This window comes from Pinus tabuliformis, chromosome 2_1 (genome assembly GCF_031772625.1).
Source record: "Pinus tabuliformis cultivar Carrire ecotype Pingquan chromosome 2_1, CPIR1, whole genome shotgun sequence".
Lineage (NCBI taxonomy): Eukaryota > Viridiplantae > Streptophyta > Pinopsida > Pinales > Pinaceae > Pinus > Pinus tabuliformis.
In genome coordinates, this window is record NC_142299.1 from 548,031,231 (window position 1) to 548,041,425 (window position 10,195).

Below are 10,195 nucleotides of genomic sequence, written 5' to 3' on the forward strand. Positions count from 1 at the left end.
CTATGTATCAAGGTGGGAATCCCTTGTACAGAGAAACCACCTTTATTTTACCTTTCTTTTATAGGACTACTGAGATCAATAGAAAAATTTGATCGCTCTTGAAAAGTCTTGAATCAATGATTGGTTGAGTTGGATGTTCGTTCCTATTAATAGCTTCATAAATTGTTTTAAATCTGATTTTCCTTAACTTCCAATGACTCAAAACCACCCATGGTTTTATTGAACCTTATACTTTTATGTTTGTCTTTTGTCCATCAAATGTACTTCCTTAGTCTTAATTTTCTTGTTAAGACAAGAAATCATGGTGTTAAGAGTAACAATATAATAATTGCAATTGTCCTTGGTCACGTTCTCAAAAAATATCTAGGGCACTTTGCACTTCCCCCCTTTTTCTTTTTTACACAAAAATATATCTTGCTATAATTCTTCCAAAGGGTGAGAAGATAACAACCCATAAAATTTTAGCCAAGCTTTGCAATTTGGCTCATAAACACTGAAATATAACATGCTTGTAATCTTTAATTTGCACTAACATCAACATGGGAATCAATCTCGTCACATATATTCTGGGCCTATAAAATCTCTTTAATAACATCTTCCATCGTTATTATACCGATGATGTCCTCATCCTCTGCATGTTTTAGAAGTGGATTATCAACAACTTGAGTAATATCTCCAGATGGTGTGTGAGACCACCACATTGATTTTGATGATCATTTGTCTTTGTCATATGTGTGAGATGCCGAAAATATTTTCTTCCTTTGAAATATCCTCTTAAACATATTTTTATATTGTTTGTTTTGGGAAACCTGAAATGAATTTGAGTCCACAATGATGTTCACATGTTCACCTCGACTATGTGATTCATGTTCATTGAGTATTATCAAAATCATGTTCACATCCTCACCCTGACTATTTGATCCATTTTCAATGAGTATTGACATGATGCTTTGGTGACTTACATTTTTTATCTTGTTCATTTATTGTTCCTCTTGTTCAATATACCTTAATACCACAACCATATGGTCGTGGCCTTTTTGAAACTCATGTAAAATATCATATAATGAAATATTAATTGGAACACATGGAATCCTTTGGATGGTCACATTCTTTACAAATACTTCATCTGCAAGGTTTACGGATAACCAATTATTTACTAAAACTAGTCCAACTATATTTCTAGGTTGTTCAAAATGTATAGGAATTATGCTATGCCCATTTTCTAAGATCAAGTTCATCACACCCCTATCATGTTTTGCATTAACGTTAGTGGAAAATGTTTATGAAATTAAGGCAATTTCATCTTTCAATTTTTCTTCGATAACCTCAAAGCCTTAGAAATGATCGTTGTTTCATCATGTGTTAATTCACCACCATTGCCTACCTCATTTCCATGCAAATGCACAAGTGTTTTCAACCCAAATTTAAAAAATAGCAACGTGTCCCTTCCCCAATAAGAAATCTAGAAGCTTACCTATTGGCATGCAACACCAAAGCAGATCCAAACTAGTACACAAACTTTGGTGCCATTTCAGCGCCAACTATTAAATGATAACTAGAATAGAGAGATTGGAGTATAATCCCTCCAAACAAGGGTATCAAAGCCACAAATATTAATATTTCATCAAATGTTGTGACCAATGAATCTAGGAAGATATGAATTTCCTCCATGGCAAGAGCATTTCATATTATAAGCGTACACAACAACACATGTTGTTTTTTCACCACCAACATTATTTTGGCTTCAAAGAGAAGGCAGTGGATCCAGTGCTCTCTTTAAAGTTATAGCCCTCCTTTCATATTTGGTTTTTTCCAATAAGACAATGCATGTAAGAACCCTAGTGAAAATTCCATGTAATAAAAATTAATAAAGGAAAAATAACAACCATGGTTATGGGACACTTATTCCAGGTTGAATGTTGGGCAAAAACATCGTAGAGAGAGTGTTGATTTGGTTTATTATGGTTGAGGAAATCGGCAAAGGAAATGGAAAAAGCTTTGGAAAGGAAAAATGACATTTTTGGAGATTTATTTATGAAAATAATGGAAATTAGGAGAAAAGGAAGGTGAAAGGTCACAGGTTACATGTGAGGAGTGAAATGAAGGAAAATAATGGAAAATGAAGAAAATAGAGACCACATTAATAAAAAGGCTTAGGAGGATCAGTTCATGGCTTTTGGTCAGTTTAGTTTTGGAGTTCTCTCTGTATTCTCTCTCTCACACTCTTGGATACTTAGATTTTTCATGGATCACTTTAGCATTGGATAAAAAAAGGAAAAGAAGGCAAAGAGTGATCTAGAGATCAAAATTTAGCCTAAAAATGAAAGTTCCCAAAAGATTTCAAAACCAATGTCAATTCGTAGTGTTCATAATTTTGATTCTGATGACACTTGAATTGCTTCAATCTTATGTTGCATGAAACATTTATGATGTTTTGATCATTTGGATAAACAACAAAAGAAATTGCAAGTGGGATGAATGGGATGCTGACTTGGCAGTCTGTACCTATCATGTCAGCAAGACTACAAGGAATGTATAGCCCAATCATGGATTTCCAAGTCCTAGGATCATACAGGTGTATGATGTCACATTTTTATTTGTCAAACTTTGATTGTGGTGGTCCAATGAGAGGATGCCACATGGCCCAACCAAAGGTTTCCCCATGGCACCTTGTGGTTGGTTAAATTTTTTGTGTTTTAACCCATAAGCCAGGTAGGATCGAACTCATGACCTATAATACAACACTCTCAGGTCTTACCACTGCATCGTGCTCATATTTCTTAACATACAATGGACGTTATTTATTGTTAAATACCATGTAAAGTCTTGTTGGGGGTGAGGAGCCAAGACTAAGCCCTGGCCCCTAGTCACATCAACATCCACGTCACCACAGGCTGTGAATAGGGACATCATTGGTGGAGTGGGCTTGCCGAACAACCCCATACCTTGGTCACATTACTCAGCACATGACCCTAGCGAAAGACCTCCAAGTGTAGAATGGAAGGGGCTAAACTTAAGACTAGCCACAGGACCCATCATAGTCCATGTGACGCCAAGGAAGAGATAGTCAACTTCAGTGGTGGGGATGACTAGTTATCTACGACCCTCGACCACATTGATGGCATGGAACCATCGACAGAATAATGGAGGGCTAGTGCGGTCAGGATCGGTGGTTAGCCCCGACCGTTGACCACATAAGCATCCACATGACCAACAAGCTGACGAATTTGGAGCCTAGGTCAATGGGGGTGGGTTGTTGGACGAACACTCAGCCTTATAATGCCCATGTGGCCCTAATATTGTTCTTAAGGGTCATTGGAAAAGTTAACCATCGGACAAATTTCACCTATTGTGAATGAAATTTTCACCTTCTAAGCGGATTTAAGGGTATATTTGTCGTTCTGTTAGCAGGTTCACCCAATTTGGAGGATGAATAACAACAGAAACTTAGGAGAGCCATAACTTGATCAGTGTTCTGACTTTTGGAGCTCAAGAAGAACCACATAGGGGTTTTTGAACATTATGAATCAAATGAAAGCCTTTGTTCACTGATTAGAGTACTTCTAAAGAGACTTTGTGTATGTTTGATTCAATGGGTGCCAGGATCAATCAGTGGGTTGAAGTAGATTTCAAAGTCTTTTGATCCTAGACAGGACCTTGTCGGGCTTTTCCAACCTTCATATGTTATCTATAGCAGCTGTGACATCTATGGTGCAACTCATGTTTCTCTTTTCTCATTATGTCTTGTTGAGGAAAGTTCTCTTTTAGTACTTCAATGAGGATTTGTTGTACTTGTTATGCTCATTTTCAGATGGAGTACAAGGTATTGATGTGAGAGCCCACTTCTTGTTGATAGTTTCATGACTGGCTGTAGGTTGTCATGATTTTTAGAGTGAGATTTCTTTGCATGAGAATGTTTCCTTGAAGGGGAAAATAGCCACTATTTTTGTCAGCACACTTTATGTAATCTTTATCACTCAAAAATATGGATCTTTCTAATAGTGTTAGCAAGGCTCAGAGATGTATTCTTGGAGAGGTGAACTTTGTCACCAAATTCTGTGTTGTCTCTCTTCATGTTTTCCTTTGTGAGTTAACTAATTATATGTTCCTCTTTTAAAGTTCACATAAAAACTAAATCATTATCCTTGAAGAGACCATAAAACTTGTGTTTACATAAGACTAAGTTTTACTTGCAAGCCGCTAGAGGACGATCAATTTTTAAGAAGGGCGAGTTCTCCTCTAGTTTCATATCAAAAGGGAAGAAAATATCAAGCAAGGAAGAGCAGGATCAAGCATCTACAATAGGTTTACTTCCAGGTATCAATTTTCATGTGTGGTTTCCTCTCTAGATTTGGCATGCATAGTTATGCATGTGAGTTCCTAGTTCTCTTGCTATAATTGACATGGGTTTTTCCAGGTGTGATAGTGTTCTTCAACCTTTCCTTTCCATTTCTAGATAACCATGGTGAGATGGAGTTCTCATGTTTTGGTTGAGTTGGACTATTGGATGGATTCAAAGATGAGTGAGGTGGATCTCTAAATGAAAGAACACATGGCCTAGTTATCCCTAAACAGACCGTGGATTGTGGTAGAGCCACTGTCCTAGTGACCCTTGAACCAAGCTTTGGGTTACATTAAATCCAGGTATTGTGTGCCTTAGTGGGCCAAGAATCCTTGAACGATTAATGGAGAGATATATGGTAAATCCTAGAGGTGGTTTCCCTTGATTAGCCCTAGGAATCCTTGCTGGTGAATAACATAATATAAGGTAAATACTGTAGGGTGGTTGTCTCTATTATGGCCTAGTGATCCCTAGATAAAACTATCGATTGTGGTAAACCCTATAATCTAGGAGACATGAAAATTCCTCATGGTGTAGGTTGAGAAATCCGGTGGCATTCATGCTTGTTTATGGACTAGTGATCTGGTGAGGATTCTGGTAAAGCCTGATTCTATTGATGAGGATGAGGTGGTGTCACACGGAATGAGTCGATCTTGCGGACAAGATAGACCTTCCTAGAATCTAACGATATCTAGTGACAAGCAAGCCAATCAAAAACTATCTTTCTCTAAATATGCATTTATAAACAAAGGAAAACAAGTGTTTAGGCCTACCTTGGGTCCAATGCAAGTTTATGGAAGCCTCGCTCATTTGATCCAAATGATCTCCCTTGTTGCGAATCTGCAAACACAAACAAGCAAAAAATTTAAATAACACCTGAAAAGCCAATATCATAAAGAATACTTAACATGATGATCAAGGAATTCATGAAACAAATGACATAAGACAATTTGTTGAGAAAAATGAATCTGATTGTATTAATTCAAATCAAAGAAGAACTTTACAACCTGTGCCTTGATGTTGTACAAGCTCCTCCCAGGGTCCAACAAGAAGTATCCTCTACTTTGACAAGTTTCACTCTCTTCCCAATGAAGCCAAAAAGGTATGTGATCTCTCCTCTCAAGCTTAATTAGGAAGTCTCAATTCCACCAACATTTACCCTCAAAAATGTTCAGCTTCTGACCTCCCTAGTAACCAGCCCAATGCCTTAATTTATAGTGCAATGGAGGGAAGTTACTAGGTCCTCCTTCAAAGGGATAAAGCCCTCCTTCAAAGGGATAGCTCCTCTCATCAAGGGATTAGCTCCTTCTCTTTTGGGATGCATGAACCACCTAAGAGCGACCAATCGACGTCAAAATTCCTTCTAGAATCATCTAGAATTAACCCAAAGTGAGTTTTTTAGAATAAACTTCCGCCTTTTTGACTTTCACAGGGGTCCGCACCCACTCCTTTAGGGACAGAGCGGGTAGGGCCGTATTTTTTGTGAATAGGAGGTGCAGGACTGCAGGCAACAGTGAGAGAAAGTGCGGAACCAGAGCTTTGTTGATTTTCAATGTCTTTCTCTCATTTTCAAAGATTGACTTGAAGAGCTGAGGTTTGAGACTTGCTTAGGAGGATAGTATGAATGATGATAGATCCATACTGACTACAAATAGTCACGGTGACAATATTTTGTGTAACAGATTTCCCCCTAAAGTGCGAAGTCTGTAGTAGATGAGGATTTCATTTATCATCTAGGAAGAGTGAATTACTTTATCATTTCGAGGATCATCTTGTGGAGAGCCCGGTTGGAAACTGTAAAAACATTCAATGCAAAATATATATATGAGATCATATCATCGCTGAGGTAGGCATTCCCATACTCAGATCAAAACTGACTAGAAAACTAACTATTGCTCTGATATAGGAATGATCTTGTAATACATCACAAGTATAGACACATGTAGACACAGTATGGATGCAACCATCTGTTTATGAATAGTCCACAGTATAATGAATACAAAATTCCTCGCAACCTGGATGGTGGAAACTAGATCCAGGGTCTTCATTTCTACTTCCCGAAATAGTACGATTCTATCCATGCGAATGAATGTGTCGAAGTCGAACATGGTAGAAACCACTTGATTACCAATCAATGATGTAAACTGTTAACAAGTGTGAGAGAAATCACCAGTAATGTCAATGGCTCTCAAAGTACTTGGTACAATCCATGAGATGTGAATAGATGTGTTGATGTCGAACATGCCACGGAATCCTTTGATCGAAGGTCAATGATGCAACCTATCATCGAAGGCAAGAAACCTGCCATTGAGGCATGCAGATCCCAAGGTACTAACGATTTCTAGATCATCTTTCTAGATAATGATCTGAAGTCGATAGAAAGCGATCCGTTGTAGGCAAGCCCACAACACGAAATCATAGATCAAGTTTGAAGAAATTTAGTTGCAAGGACTGACTCAGGGATGGTCATAATGGATGACAGATATTTTGCAGATGAATGGCTTATTTGCACTGACCTCTTGAACACATAATGACACAGCAAATGGTTTGGTGACAATTGACCCAAAGTTAATACCCAAAAACCGGTTGAAGACTTTTAATATGGTTTGTTCAACTATTAGGCAAATGATTTCCCAACCCAGGTGAATAAAAGTGTCGTGTTCAAGAGTGGTTACAAAGTATGACAAACAGGCTCATTTTTCTCTCTTTTCCCCCACCATTTCTGGCAAGTACCTCTTTATTTTTGACAAGCTTGAGGAGGATAACATTTGCTTGATTATAAGCTCATCCTTCGGATGAGTCCAACTTAGTTTAAATTCGAACCCTAAGAAGGAGTGGTTCATTCTTGTTTGTAATTGAACAGGTCCTTTACTGTTAAATTTTAATGAGTCCACTATAGGAGAAACTCGGCATTTTTCAATTTTAGAGAGTCTGAAAAAACTTAAGAAGACTCCAGGGTTGACCTTTTTCATAAATTTGTGTCTCCCAAGCCCGAAAAAGTATAAAATAATACTTGAGAGAACTGCTTGATCTTTACGACCAAGGAGCACTTTTCGCAATTAGTGCCCCTGATCTGAAAAAGTAAAAAAGCGATCAACGACATGTCGTTTTATAACCAATATCGAATTTGAAACGACAAAAATCCGGCAATCTTTTCATGTTTTTACGGTCAGAAAAGAGTTGTAAGTGGACCGTCTTTTTAGTTCCGTTTTAATGAGTTTAAAAAGAAAAGCTTGGCGATCTTTTCATGTTTTAGGAGTCATAAAAGAGCTTAAAGGTGACTCTAAATGTTTTTTCGTAAAAAATGATCGATTTCGCCTCAACAATCCGTTATCCTGAACACAAATTGCAAACATTACTCATACCTGTTTGAGATGGATAAAAATGCTGCAAAAGTTACCTTTCTAAAGTGAAACATAAACAAATTTACAATTCATTTATTCAAAAAAATTATAAAAAGGGCTTTCGTCAATTCATTTTTACCGTTTAAGATTTGGGTGAGAAAATAGTGCTTTTGTTCATAAACTTCCCGTGAAGATTGTGGAAAATCCATCCATCGGAATCGAACGCCGTCTCCTCTAGGTAATCCACATCATCCTACTCTTCAATTTCAACAGTTTCAATTTGTGTTTTAGGGTTTTATTTATTTTTTTTAGAGGGTTTTTAGGCTAGAAACCTGCGCGCGGGGGCCCGCAGGAGTAACACTGGCAACGCGTGAACCCCGACTTTTTCGCAATGGGGAAAAAGTACTATCTCTAATAGAGAGGGTGTGGTCCCCACAGCAAGGTTTTTTAACCCAAAAACTCTCAAAATTGACCCAAACAATTTAATTTCTTGCATTGTAATTTACCTTTTTGTTGGATGTAGAGTGTACATCATGCTTGATTGGCGAGAATGGGAGCATGAGCACGTAGATATTGCCACGTTAAATCACCAACCTTCGATCGATGCATTGAAGGCATGCAGCTTGTACAAATTCTGGGCCATACCTGGCATGAGGGCCCAGGTGGACTTCTTGTAGTGGCTGGTAGACAGGTGGAGCATACAGAACCAGTGCTTCTTCATTGGTGGCCACCAGCTCGAAATTGCGTCGGCAGACATATACTTTTTGACTGGTTTGCCTAAGAGAGGCAAAGACTTGACTCTATTCGAGACTAGGCCAGGTGGCCAGTCTGTCGATAGCCTCTGGTTAGAGTTCTGCAACAACCAGGCTAGAGACAAAGGGATAGACATTAAAACCATATCTCGTCCTGAACTCATGGTGATCGCGTTTACTGTTACCAGGCTTTGCGGGAGTGCCACACTACATATTGCCACCGGATCCCAGATGCGAATGGCAGTTGACTACTTTCGAGGCACCATCTTCAACTGGTGCGATGCTGTGTTGGCTAATGTAAAAGGCCAACTGACCAGAGCCAAGAACGGACAACTGAATACCTTTGGTTATGGGGCTTTGGTTGTGAGCTTTGGTCTGGAGAGGGTCCCAATGTTGGTCCCGCAACACCTTACTGTTGAAGTTGGGCTTCCTCGAGAGCCCAAACTGATGCGATGGGTTGCAGTTATGGCACGTCATCCTGACAAGGGGACAGAGGTCGTTCGATTCAAACCTAAGTATTTCCATTGGTTGGAAAACTAGGTTTTTGCTATTCAGGACTTCCCTTACGCTGGGGTAGATTTTCGCGGTGACCCAAACATGGCTCTTCCACCAGGAAAGCAATGGGATGACTCAGGTAAAATTATTTTCAACATTTTCCTATTTAATTTTTTTTTTTTTGTTTTTATGTCGTCCCAAAACTAATAGTAAAAGTTTCAATGTAGATGTGGGTCACAGTGACCAACCGCTCTCCGGCCTTACGAGAGGAAACAACCAGCTGCAGTGGTGCCATCCCCACAGGACGAATCAGTAGAGACCTTAGCCGAGTTGGAGAGTCATCTAGAGCGCTTGACAGGGGACATTCCAGAGACCGACATAGATGACATTCCTTGTCGACTACATCGCTATGTGATTGGGGTCCCAGGATCTTTTAGGAGGTTCCTTTGTAAGGTGGCCCGTACAATGGTTTCTTATCCAGATCATCACCAGTGATAGGATGATCACTTATTGTAGACACATATAACATTTTTGCTTTTTTTACTTATCATTTTTGCCAATCATAAGGTGTTTTTCAACCTATGATCGAGGACGATGTATATTTTGACAGACTCCTATATATGTCACTATTACCGGCTTATCCTGTAAATCATGTTATGGAATGCTTTTAAATTTACATGTATGATTATTACAAATGTCTACTTAACATTCGAGAAGCAATTGCATCTGCTAATGTATGTAAAGATCTTGGAATATGCTAATATTCAATATAATCAAATTCACGTTCCAAGAGATGCACTGTCAAAAATAATCTCAATAACACTGGATTTCTAATGGCATACACTCTATTAAGCTGTAATACAACGAGTTTAGAATCTAACCTCACTATCAAACTCTGAATCCCAAATGAAATAGATTCAGATAATAACTCAATCACTGCACTATACTCAGTAATGTTGTTCGTTTTTTGATCGAGGCTTACCCCATGCATAGATACCAACTCGTCAGAGGGCGAATAGATAACCCAAGTTGCGGAAGAAATGTTCCGTGTATTGCGACAAGCACCATCAGCGAAACCAATGTATGTTTGGAGAGGCATCGACATCTGCAATATCAAGAGTAAAACCAAGATAAGCAGGAATAATGATGAAAAACACTCTCTAAGCTAAGAACACTTTTTAAACTAAAACACACCAGCTAGAAAGAAAACTATCCTAACTAAAAATCTCCATACCCATTCTTTAAGCATAATACCTCTTCAG

The 10,195-nt window shown here is 38.6% G+C and overlaps 1 pseudogene; it reads right to left on the minus strand.

Moving 5' to 3' along the window:
* Positions 1–980: 980 nt before the first annotated feature.
* Positions 981–1,737, minus strand: LOC149201518 (DUF21 domain-containing protein At2g14520 pseudogene; annotated as a pseudogene).
* Between the last annotated feature and the right edge of the window lie 8,458 nt (positions 1,738–10,195).